Source organism: Schistocerca cancellata, chromosome 4 (assembly GCF_023864275.1).
Source record: "Schistocerca cancellata isolate TAMUIC-IGC-003103 chromosome 4, iqSchCanc2.1, whole genome shotgun sequence".
In the NCBI taxonomy this organism is placed as follows: Eukaryota; Metazoa; Arthropoda; class Insecta; order Orthoptera; family Acrididae; genus Schistocerca; species Schistocerca cancellata.
This window is the reverse complement of record NC_064629.1, coordinates 649,146,369-649,155,930: the sequence shown is the minus strand read 5'-3', so window position 1 is coordinate 649,155,930 and position 9,562 is coordinate 649,146,369. Positions and strand designations below refer to the sequence as shown.

At 39.4% G+C, this 9,562-nt stretch overlaps 2 protein-coding genes across 2 annotated transcripts in view; both read left to right on the top strand.

The window, feature by feature from the left end:
- Positions 1 to 4,659: 4,659 nt before the first annotated feature.
- The window catches only part of LOC126183303 (uncharacterized), a 260,517-nt gene continuing 255,614 nt past the window's right edge, over positions 4,660 to 9,562 (top strand). The window contains exon 1 of the mRNA XM_049925145.1: positions 4,660 to 4,738. The gene's annotated coding sequence lies outside the window, so the exon portion shown is untranslated. The remainder of the gene's footprint in view (positions 4,739 to 9,562) is intronic.
- The window catches only part of LOC126183304 (uncharacterized), a 164,904-nt gene continuing 160,001 nt past the window's right edge, over positions 4,660 to 9,562 (top strand). Inside the window, exon 1 of the mRNA XM_049925146.1 lies at positions 4,660 to 4,787. The gene's annotated coding sequence lies outside the window, so the exon portion shown is untranslated. The remainder of the gene's footprint in view (positions 4,788 to 9,562) is intronic.

The following is a 9,562-nucleotide window of genomic DNA, read 5'->3' as shown; positions in this document are numbered from 1 at the left end:
CAAAGTCAAATAGGGGTAATGCAGGAGTAGGTTTAATAATGAATAAAAAAATAGGAATGCGGGTAAGCTACTACAAACAGCAGATAGATACAAAGCCCACGCCTACTACAGTAGTACAAGTTTATATGCCAACTAGCTCTGCAGATGACGAAGAAATTGAAGAAATGTATGATGAAATAAAAGAAATTATTCAGATAGTGAAAGGAGACGAGTAGGTAAAAAGGAGATGAAGCCGCCTGGAGGAATTTTGCACAGAGCATAACTTAATCATAGCCAGCACTTGGTTCAAGAATCATAAAAGAAGGTATGGAAGAAGCCTGGAGATACTGACAGGTTTCAGATAGATTATATAATGGTAAGACAGAGATTTAGCAACCAGGTTTTAAATTGTAAGACATTTCCAGGGGCAGATGTGGACTCTGACTACAATCTATTGGTCATGAACTGTAGATTAAAACTGAAGAAACTGCAAAAAGGTGGTAATTTAAGGAGATGGGACCTGGATAAACTGACTAAACACAGAGGTTGTACAGAGTGTCAGGGAGAGAAAAGGGAACAATTGACAGGAATGGGGGAAAGAAATACAGTAGAAAAACAATGGGTAGCTTTGAGGGATGAAATAGTGAAGGCAGCAGAGGATCAAATAGGTAAAAAGACGAGGGCTAGTAGAAACCCTTGGGTAACAGAAGAAATATTGAATTTAATTGATGAAAGGAGAAAATATAAAAATTCAGTAAATGAAGCAGGCAAAAAGAAATACAAACGTCTCAAAAATGAGATCGACAGGAAGTGTAAAATGGCTAAGCAGGGATGGCTAGAGGGCAAATGTAAGGATGTAGAGGCTTACCTCACTAGAGGTAAGATAGATACTGCCTACAGGAAAATTAAAGAGACCTTTGGAGAAAGGAGAACCACTTGCATGAATATCAAGAGCTTTGATGGAAATCCAGTTCTAAGCAAAGAAGGGAAAGCAGCACGGTGGAAGGAGTATATAGAGGGTCTATACAAGGGTGATGTACTTGAGGACAAAATTATGGAAATGGAAGAGGATGTAGATGAAGATGAAATGGGAGATATGATGTGTGAAGAGTTTAACAGATCACTGAAAGACCTGAGTAGAAGCAAGGACCCCAGAGTAGACAACATTCCATTAGAACTACTGACAGCCTTGGGAGAGCCAGTCCTGACAAAACTCTACCATCTGGTGAGCAAAATGTATGAGACAGGCGAAATACCCTCAGACTTCAAGAAGAATATAATAATCCCAATCCCAAAGAAAGCAGGTGTTGACAGATGTGAAAATTACAGAACTATCAGTTTAATAAGTCACAGCTGCCAAATACTAATGCGAATTCTTTACAGATGAATGGAAAAACTGATAGAAGTCAACCTCCGGGGAGGTTAGTTTGGATTCCATAGAAATGTTGGAACACGTGAGGCAATACTGACCCTACGACTTATCTTAGAAAAAAGATTAAGGAAAGGCATACCTACGTTTCTAGCATTTGTAGACTTAGAGAAAGCTTTTGACAATGTTGATTGCAATACTCTCTTTCAGATTCTGAAGGTAGCAGGGGTAAAATACAGGGAGCAAAAGGCTATTTACAATTTGTACAGAAAGCAGATGGCAGTTATAAGAGTCAAGGGACATGAAAGGGAAGCAGTGGTTGGGAAGGGAGTGAGACAGGGTTGTAGCCTGTCCCCGATGTTATTCAATCTGTATATTGAGCAAGCAATAAAGGAAACAAAAGAAAAGTTCGGAGTAGGTATTAAAATCCATGGAGAAGAAATAAAAACTCGAGGTTCACCGATGACATTGTAATTCTGTCAGAGACAGTAAAGGGCTTGGAAGAGCAGTTGAATGGAATGGACAGTGTCTTGAAAGCAGAGTATAAGATGAACATCAACAAAAGCAAAATGAGGATAATGGAATGTAGTCAAAGTAAGTCGTGTGATGTTGAGGGAATTAGATTAGGAAATGAGACACTTAAAGTAGTAAAGGAGTTTTGCTATTTGAGGAGCAAAATAACTGATGATGGTCGAAGTAGAGAGGATATAAAATGTAGCCTGGCAATGGCAAGGAAAGCGTTTCTGAAGAAGAAAGATTTGTTAACATCGAGTATGCATTTAAATCTCAGGAAGTCGTTTCTGAAAGTATTTGTATGGAGTGTAGCCATATATGGAAGTGAAACGTGGTCGATAAATAGCTTAGACAAGAAGAGAATAGAAGCTTTCGAAATGTGGTGCTACAGAAGAATGCTGAAGATTAGATGGGTAGATCACATAACTAATGAGGACGTATTGAATAGGATTTGGGAGAAGAGAAGTTTGTGGCACAACTTGACTAGAAGAAGGGATCAATTGGTAGGACATGTTCTGAGGCATCAAGGGATCGCCAATTTAGTATTGGAGGGCAGCGTGGAGGGTAAAAATCATAGAGGGAGACCAAGAGATGAATACACCAAGCAGATTCAGAAGAATGTAGGTTGCAGTAGGTACTGGGAGATGAAGAAGCTTGCACAGGATAGAGTAGCATGGAGAGCTGCATCAAACACAAGACCACAACAACAACTGCTACAAACTTATTTGGATAAGTATGGTGCTATCTCTTGTGTCAGAAAGACTGGACCATTAGCTAACATGTATTCAAATTGTATACAATGACATTGTGAAGTATCTTTGTGTGTATTGTATAAATGTGAATGTTTTACAACAGTGCCTCAGTTCAAGTCTCAATACAGTGTCAAAGATAACTACTATTGCTCCACATCAAATTTACAGATGGAATACCTAAGTTTTGTGATGCTCCTGTCAGTTTGAGGGAAATACGAGCAGAATTTAGCGAATGCAAGAAACAGTTATTTGGGAAATACTGTGCTGCTGTGAAAAATGAAGGAGTGAATTTTGGTAGTATACTGCAACCTATTTACCATTACTAAAGTGTAAATAACACTATAATATATTATTGTAAGTCTTTTGTAATTCCTACTTCATAACCCTCTCATTATAATGTGCAGATATGTAGTTATTGTAGCTCCGTCTGTAAGGTGCTAGTTCCTGGTTGTGCTATAGTGGCAACATATATTTGATTATTACAAGTGTTTTTTTAGTGTAAATAAAAAAATAATAAATTATTGTAAGTCTTTTGTTTTTATTACTTCATAACCCTCTCATTATAATGTATAGATGTGTAGCTGTTGTGGGTCACTTGGTAAGGTCCTAGTTGCTGATTGTGCTACAGTGGCTCATATATTATTATTACAAGCGGTTTTTTTCTGAAAGAGCCCTTTGCATGACAATACCTGATGTAGTCAGTATTGTGGAAGGGTGGGCAAAGCATCCTGGTCCTGTGATGCCACAGAACACAACAAGAAAAAAAGTAAAATGGGAGTCCTGATAATTTATGAGTGATAATTGTGGGTCCGTCCACAGCTCATGGTCTTGCAGTAGCTTTCTCGCTTCCCGCGCACAGGGTCCTGGGTTTGATTCCCGGTGGGGTCAGGGATTTTTCCTGCCTCGAGATGACTGGGTGTTGTGTCGTCTTCATCATCATCATTCATCCTCATTACGGTTGGAGGAAGGCAATGGCAAACCACCTCCGCTAGGACCTTGCCTAGTCAATGGTGCGGGTCTCTCACATCATCCCCTATGCTCCTCGGAGTATGAGACCTCATCATCATCACCAATTGTGAGTCCATCCAACTGCACCAAGACACTCATGTCACTGTTAACACAAGCAGATGGAGTCCACTTTGAACATGTGAGTGTATTTTCAAAACTGCTATTTTAACCTAAATACCAACTATTACAGGAGATACTGCAAGGTTTAAGTGGTGTTGTAGGGAAGCAGCCTACTCACGCTGTAATAAATTCACATCAGTTTCCATTGTGTGCCAGCTAGTCTGCTGTAACTAGCTCTGACGTCATAAATGTTGCGCAATACCTTAAAAATCAAGCAAATGACTTAAAACTTTTCTAGCATGTGAGGAATAATACTAAATTAATGTGTGTTAAATATCAGTTCGATAACTTCAGCCATTTTTGAAATTTGGACTTTTTCTGAAAAAATCATTGGCGCAACAGAAAAGAGCTAGAGACTTCAAAATTTATATTTAGATTCATCTTTCATAATGATTTAATAAAAACAGTACTTTGGATTTCACAGATTAAGACTTTTGTGGAAATTCATGATTTTCTGGTTTTCGTCTCAAAACTGAAGGAAGCAAGATAGATTAAGTAGGCTAATAAATAAGGCTAGGATGTTTAGATTTAAATAGGTTGGAGGTCCGCTATGACTATGAAGATGTGAAAAGTTTCTTTTGAATACCTATAAAATTATAGCGATAGCGGATCTCAAAAGGGCCAGTTCAGAGCTCATCTGCTGCGTGCAGCATAATTTAATTAATTCTCTCGCCCAAAATAGTTAACTTAGCCACGTCAAAATTTTATTATCAATACTTACCTGCGTGCTGAATGCACGTTTAAATTAAGAGCTTCATCGGCCATCAGCAAAAGAAGCTATAAATTATTATGTAACTTGAAGTGGTGCGTTACTAGCCCAGTGGCTAGTCGGGAGAGCCGATTTGAACAGGCGTTCTCTTAGCCGTCCGCACCGCGGCTATATATATAAGAGCGCTGCGCGAGGAAGGCAAGGCCCCAGTTCTCTCCAGGCGCTGAATAGCACGTCAGCTGTGTCGGGAGTCGCTTCGCTCGGAAGCACTGCTACAAACAGCCTCGGGTGCCGTATTAAGTTACTAGAGATACGCGGAACCGTGAAAGCATTTCAAGTAAAGGATTAATTCTGAGATGATTTGCATTATCTAGCTTCAGTTTGCGTATTGTCGTATTTTCACGTGCCGTCGCGGGACAGACATTCTACCAATTATTATAGCGTGGCGTTTGATGAAATATTCTCATCAAATCTTGGCGAGCATTCTTTTAACATTTAATTCGGACATTTATAGTTGCATCAGCGCATTAGACTCTGAACTGCTCTGTTAGTTAGGTTGTAGGGATACTTGTGTTTGTTATCAGTGAATTTCAGAATATACTCAACTATTTTGGAAAATCGTTTTGATTAGAAATCCCGAACAATCTCCTAATTCCTCAGGGCTATAAGCTGCAGCTATAATGGTATTCTCAGATGAAGTGGGCACTAGGAACTCTCTTTACAGGCTCCACGTTTTATTAAATCACTTTCTGGGTGCTAAAAGGTAAATAGAGATCCAGTGTTGAGAACGGCGAAAGACAGCATTAACAACATTTTAAAAGCCTGAAACTGATTCAAACATTTTGAATTGCAAGCATTTATACAGCAAATTTATTTTTACAACTCACTCGCCGCCCCACATATGGTGCATCGGCCGGGAAATCAACTAAGTGAAAGTGATATTTAACTATTCGGATTCGCGAGTGGAATGCGACACGCAGCTGAGTAATAGAACAGTGAAAGTGTTACGTGTGCATGTGGATGACGCGATTGGATTGACAACGCATCTGGATTGACGGAGCTGGCACTGAATCTAGCGGTGCTGCCGGCATCGCGAGAAGCCAGTTTCGCCGTACCGCAGTCGTCCGCCGCAGCAGCCAGAGCCGCGCCTGCAGTTGCGGGCCACGCAAACACACATCAGCCGTCGGAGTGCCGTCTGCAGTTCAACGTGCCACGTCGCATCAGTAATCCTGGTACGCCGCACCGACAACGTCTTGCAGAAGGAACTAAGTTAAGTGAAAAACTGTTAAAAATTTTACTAACCTGCACTAAAAGACTGTCTGCGATGGAACCGCCAAAAGAAACTGAGGTTAAACTTAAATCAGAACCTATGTCTGTTGAAGGAACTGTAAATCCAGACAACGGTTCAAGTGTAAATATGCATGAAAGTAGTAATGTTAAAGTGAAATATGAAGTATTGTCTCCTGACAGTAGTGTGCGAAGGGGCAATGATTCAATAATAGAGACCCCGGTAGTAAAGCAGAAAGTAGAAATTGTAAATTTATTGGATGATAGTTTCTCTGATGAATTAAAAATGAAACAGTCATTAGAGATGGTAGAGTTTAAGAAGGAGAAGTTAGATAGGACTAATCAATCAGAAGTTTCATTTAATTTTGATGATTCTGGTGTTGGAGCTAGTTTTTCGTCACCTGAGTGTGATAAAAAGCCAGCTAGTGAGCAACCCAAAGATGCTGGGGCTATTGATTTAAATGTTATATTACAAGCAATAGCTGCCAGTAATGCACAAATGACAGCTGAATTAAAATCTGATATAATTGAGGTAAATAACAGGATTGTGGCCAGTCAAACTAATTTTAATAAACGATTGGAGGTAATGGACGATACCTTCAAGGCTGGTTGCAATAAGTTGAAAGAGGATCTAGACAGTTTGAATTATAAAATTGACTACAACCATGAGGATATTAAGAAAAAGGTTGCTCAACAGTTTTCTGAAATGTATAAAACAGTTAAATCCGAAGTTGCTGGGGTTCGCAAAGACTTCCAAATGGAAGATGCGAAGCTGAAGCACAAGTTAACAGAAAAGATCGAGGCGGAATCTGAACTGTGCTCAGATAGATTTAAAGATGTTAATATTAAAGTAAACATATGTCAAGCAGACGTAGATGCAATTAAAACTGATACTACTCATATTGTACAAAGAGTAGATAATGTTGAAATGAAAGTAGAAAATATCAGTACTAACATTGCTAACATTGAGAGTAAAGTGGCTTCAGTAACTTCTGGTAATGGTAGTATACAACAAGTTGTAGCTGCAAACGCCGCTTTTATCGGGTGTCGGCAGTTCTTGCGGTTTGATCCAGATAAAAATATCCACCCGCTAGATTTCTGGAACGATTTTGAAGATGTGATTCCACCAACTTGGTCTGAACGAGAGAAAATCTCATTTATTAAAAGCCATTTAGCAGGTGACGCCATGCGTTGGTCAGCTGATGTTATGTTGAAGTGTAAAACATTAGCGGAGTTTAAAACAGCTTTCATTAATGAATATTGGTCTAGCAATAAGCAAAATGAAGTGTTGAGAGAATTTTGGAGTGGAAAACGCTTCAATGCAGGCAAGGAATCAATTAAAGAGTTTGCTAGGTCATGGATTTCACGTTTGTCACATTTGGCGGAAAAGCTAAAACCAGAAATGATTATACTAGATCTTGAAGCCAAACTGCCATGGTATTGGCAAACTAGAATTATATCTGCCCCTAGAGACAATCTGGATCGTTTCATTGAGTATCTGGAACGTGTGGAACGTGTTGCTGCCAATGAGGAGCAAGCACGTAATAACAGAAATGCCAATAACAATAATAGTAATTTTAGGAACGAGCAAAATGGCAATGTAAACATCAGAACAGTAGGTATTCGCCATCCTAAGAGAGGTAGGAATTGGGGAAATAATTATCAGAACCAACAATGGCGTCCAAGGGATAATAATTTTGTTCCAAACAGAAATATGCATGTAAACAACAGTACGGAAAGTAATGCTGTGCCAGTCAACTATAATGAAACTAAAGGAAACAGCAGTAGCCCGAGGCAGGAAAACTAGTTCCCGTCTATGAGGACACTGGCGCTCACCAGGCGGTTACTTTTCCTAAGCCAGTAGTAAAGGGAATTGATAAGACAGATCAGAATACTCAAACTGAACATGTGGATGAAGAGTCGGTAGCATCTAAGGATACAACAGAAATATTAGATCACTCACAGTATTTGATAGATACCGTGTTAGAAACGCTTTCTAAGTGGGAAGAGAAAGAGAAGGCGCAGCAGTGTAACAATAGGGAGGAGCTACAAAATACTGAATTGACAGGTGAAGAAGCAGAAGAAATTCATGCTTATATTTACGATGAAGATGATGTGCTCTTATCTAAAGTGCCTGTGCAGGATGTTAATAATGTACTAATAAATTTAAGACAGGAGATAAGTGAGAATGTAGAGGGTAGGCTGTTGAGGGTCGATGAACCCAGTAGCTGTGACCAGTTGTCACTTGAGAAGGAAACCGACGATAATGGTGAAAGTGGTTTAGCTGTAGCTAGTGTTATGCCCGGTCTGGAGACGCAGAATCGCTCGGACTGCAGTAATTTGGGTTATGTTCAGCAAACTAAATGTAATGAAGTCGTGCGGTGTTTCGATTTAAAATTAATAGACCGACTGGAAAAGGCAGCTGAAAATGTAATTCAGGAAACCCCTACACACTGTGACCTAAATGTAATGAAGACAGATGTCAATCACTTTAGTTGGAGACAAATCCAAAAGGAACTACTAGATGAATTTGAGAAACCACCTGTACTACCTAGAATAAGCCACCCTATAATAATAGTGAATATGTTGGGTATCAATGTACGTTGTCTCTTAGACAGTGGAAGTGAGGTGAGTGCAATATCTCAGTCCTTCTTTGATGCATTACCTGGTAAAGACAAACTTACAGTAATGAGGGTATCAGGACTAAGAATAATTGGTGCTACTGGCAAGGTGTCAAAAACGGTAAAGCAAGAAGCTTTGCTGCCCTTTAACATTAATGGTAATTTAGTTGATCATCCATGTTTAATTGTAAACAATCTCAGTATTGAGGTTTTAATTGGCATAGATTTCTTGTCAAAATATCAGAGTGTTGTGGACTTTGAAAGAAGCCAGTTAAAAATGGTCTTACCAATAACCGGAGTAATTATAGTACCTTTTAGTGATAAACATGTAGTAACTGATGATGAAACTTGGGAGCTGCCTATACGAGTTCTGAAAAATAGGAGGTATTGGGACGAAGGTGTTAATCTTAGTAACAGTAAGTTGAACACAGAAGAAGAAGAAGCAATTATTTTAGACAAAATAGAAGCTAAGTTGCAGGAAATCGATAAAATTTCCGCCAATCAAAAGGAAGAACTGAGACAGGTTTTAAAAAGGCATCATAAGGTATTTTCAGATCGACCTGGCATAGTCAAAGGTTATGAATGTCAATTAAAAGTGAAACCCGGCGAAGTGTTCTTCAGGAAGCCATACCAAATACATGTAGCTAGGAAGGAGGCGGTTCGAAAGGAAATACAGAGAATGCTGGAGTGGGGTGTGATTGAGAAAGCGGTCAGTGAATACAATAATCCTCTTGTTGTTGTACCAAAAAGAGACGGGAGTGTCAGATTGGTCTTGGACGCTCGTTGGTTAAATGAAATAGTGGTTAGGGAAAGTGATAGACCGCAGAACATGGACGAGTTATTGCAAAAATTCCGGGGAGTAAAATTCTTAACTTCTATGGACATCACGTGTGGATATTGGAATTTGCCACTGGCGGAAAGTTCGAGGAAGTACACAGCTTTCTTGTACGAAGGAGTTTGTTACCAATACCGTGTGGTACCTTTCGGACTTAATATCTCTGTTTGTGCCTTCGTACGTGTGATGTGCCATGTTTTAGGACCAGCTTTAAGTAATAAAATAATAGTCTACGTAGATGATCTGTTAATAGCAACTCCTACCTGGGAAGAACACATAGCTTTATTAGAGGAAGTGTTAGAAGCTATTGAGAGAGGGGGGCATGAAACTAAAGATTGAAAAGACAGAGTGCGTTAAAGAGGAAATAGG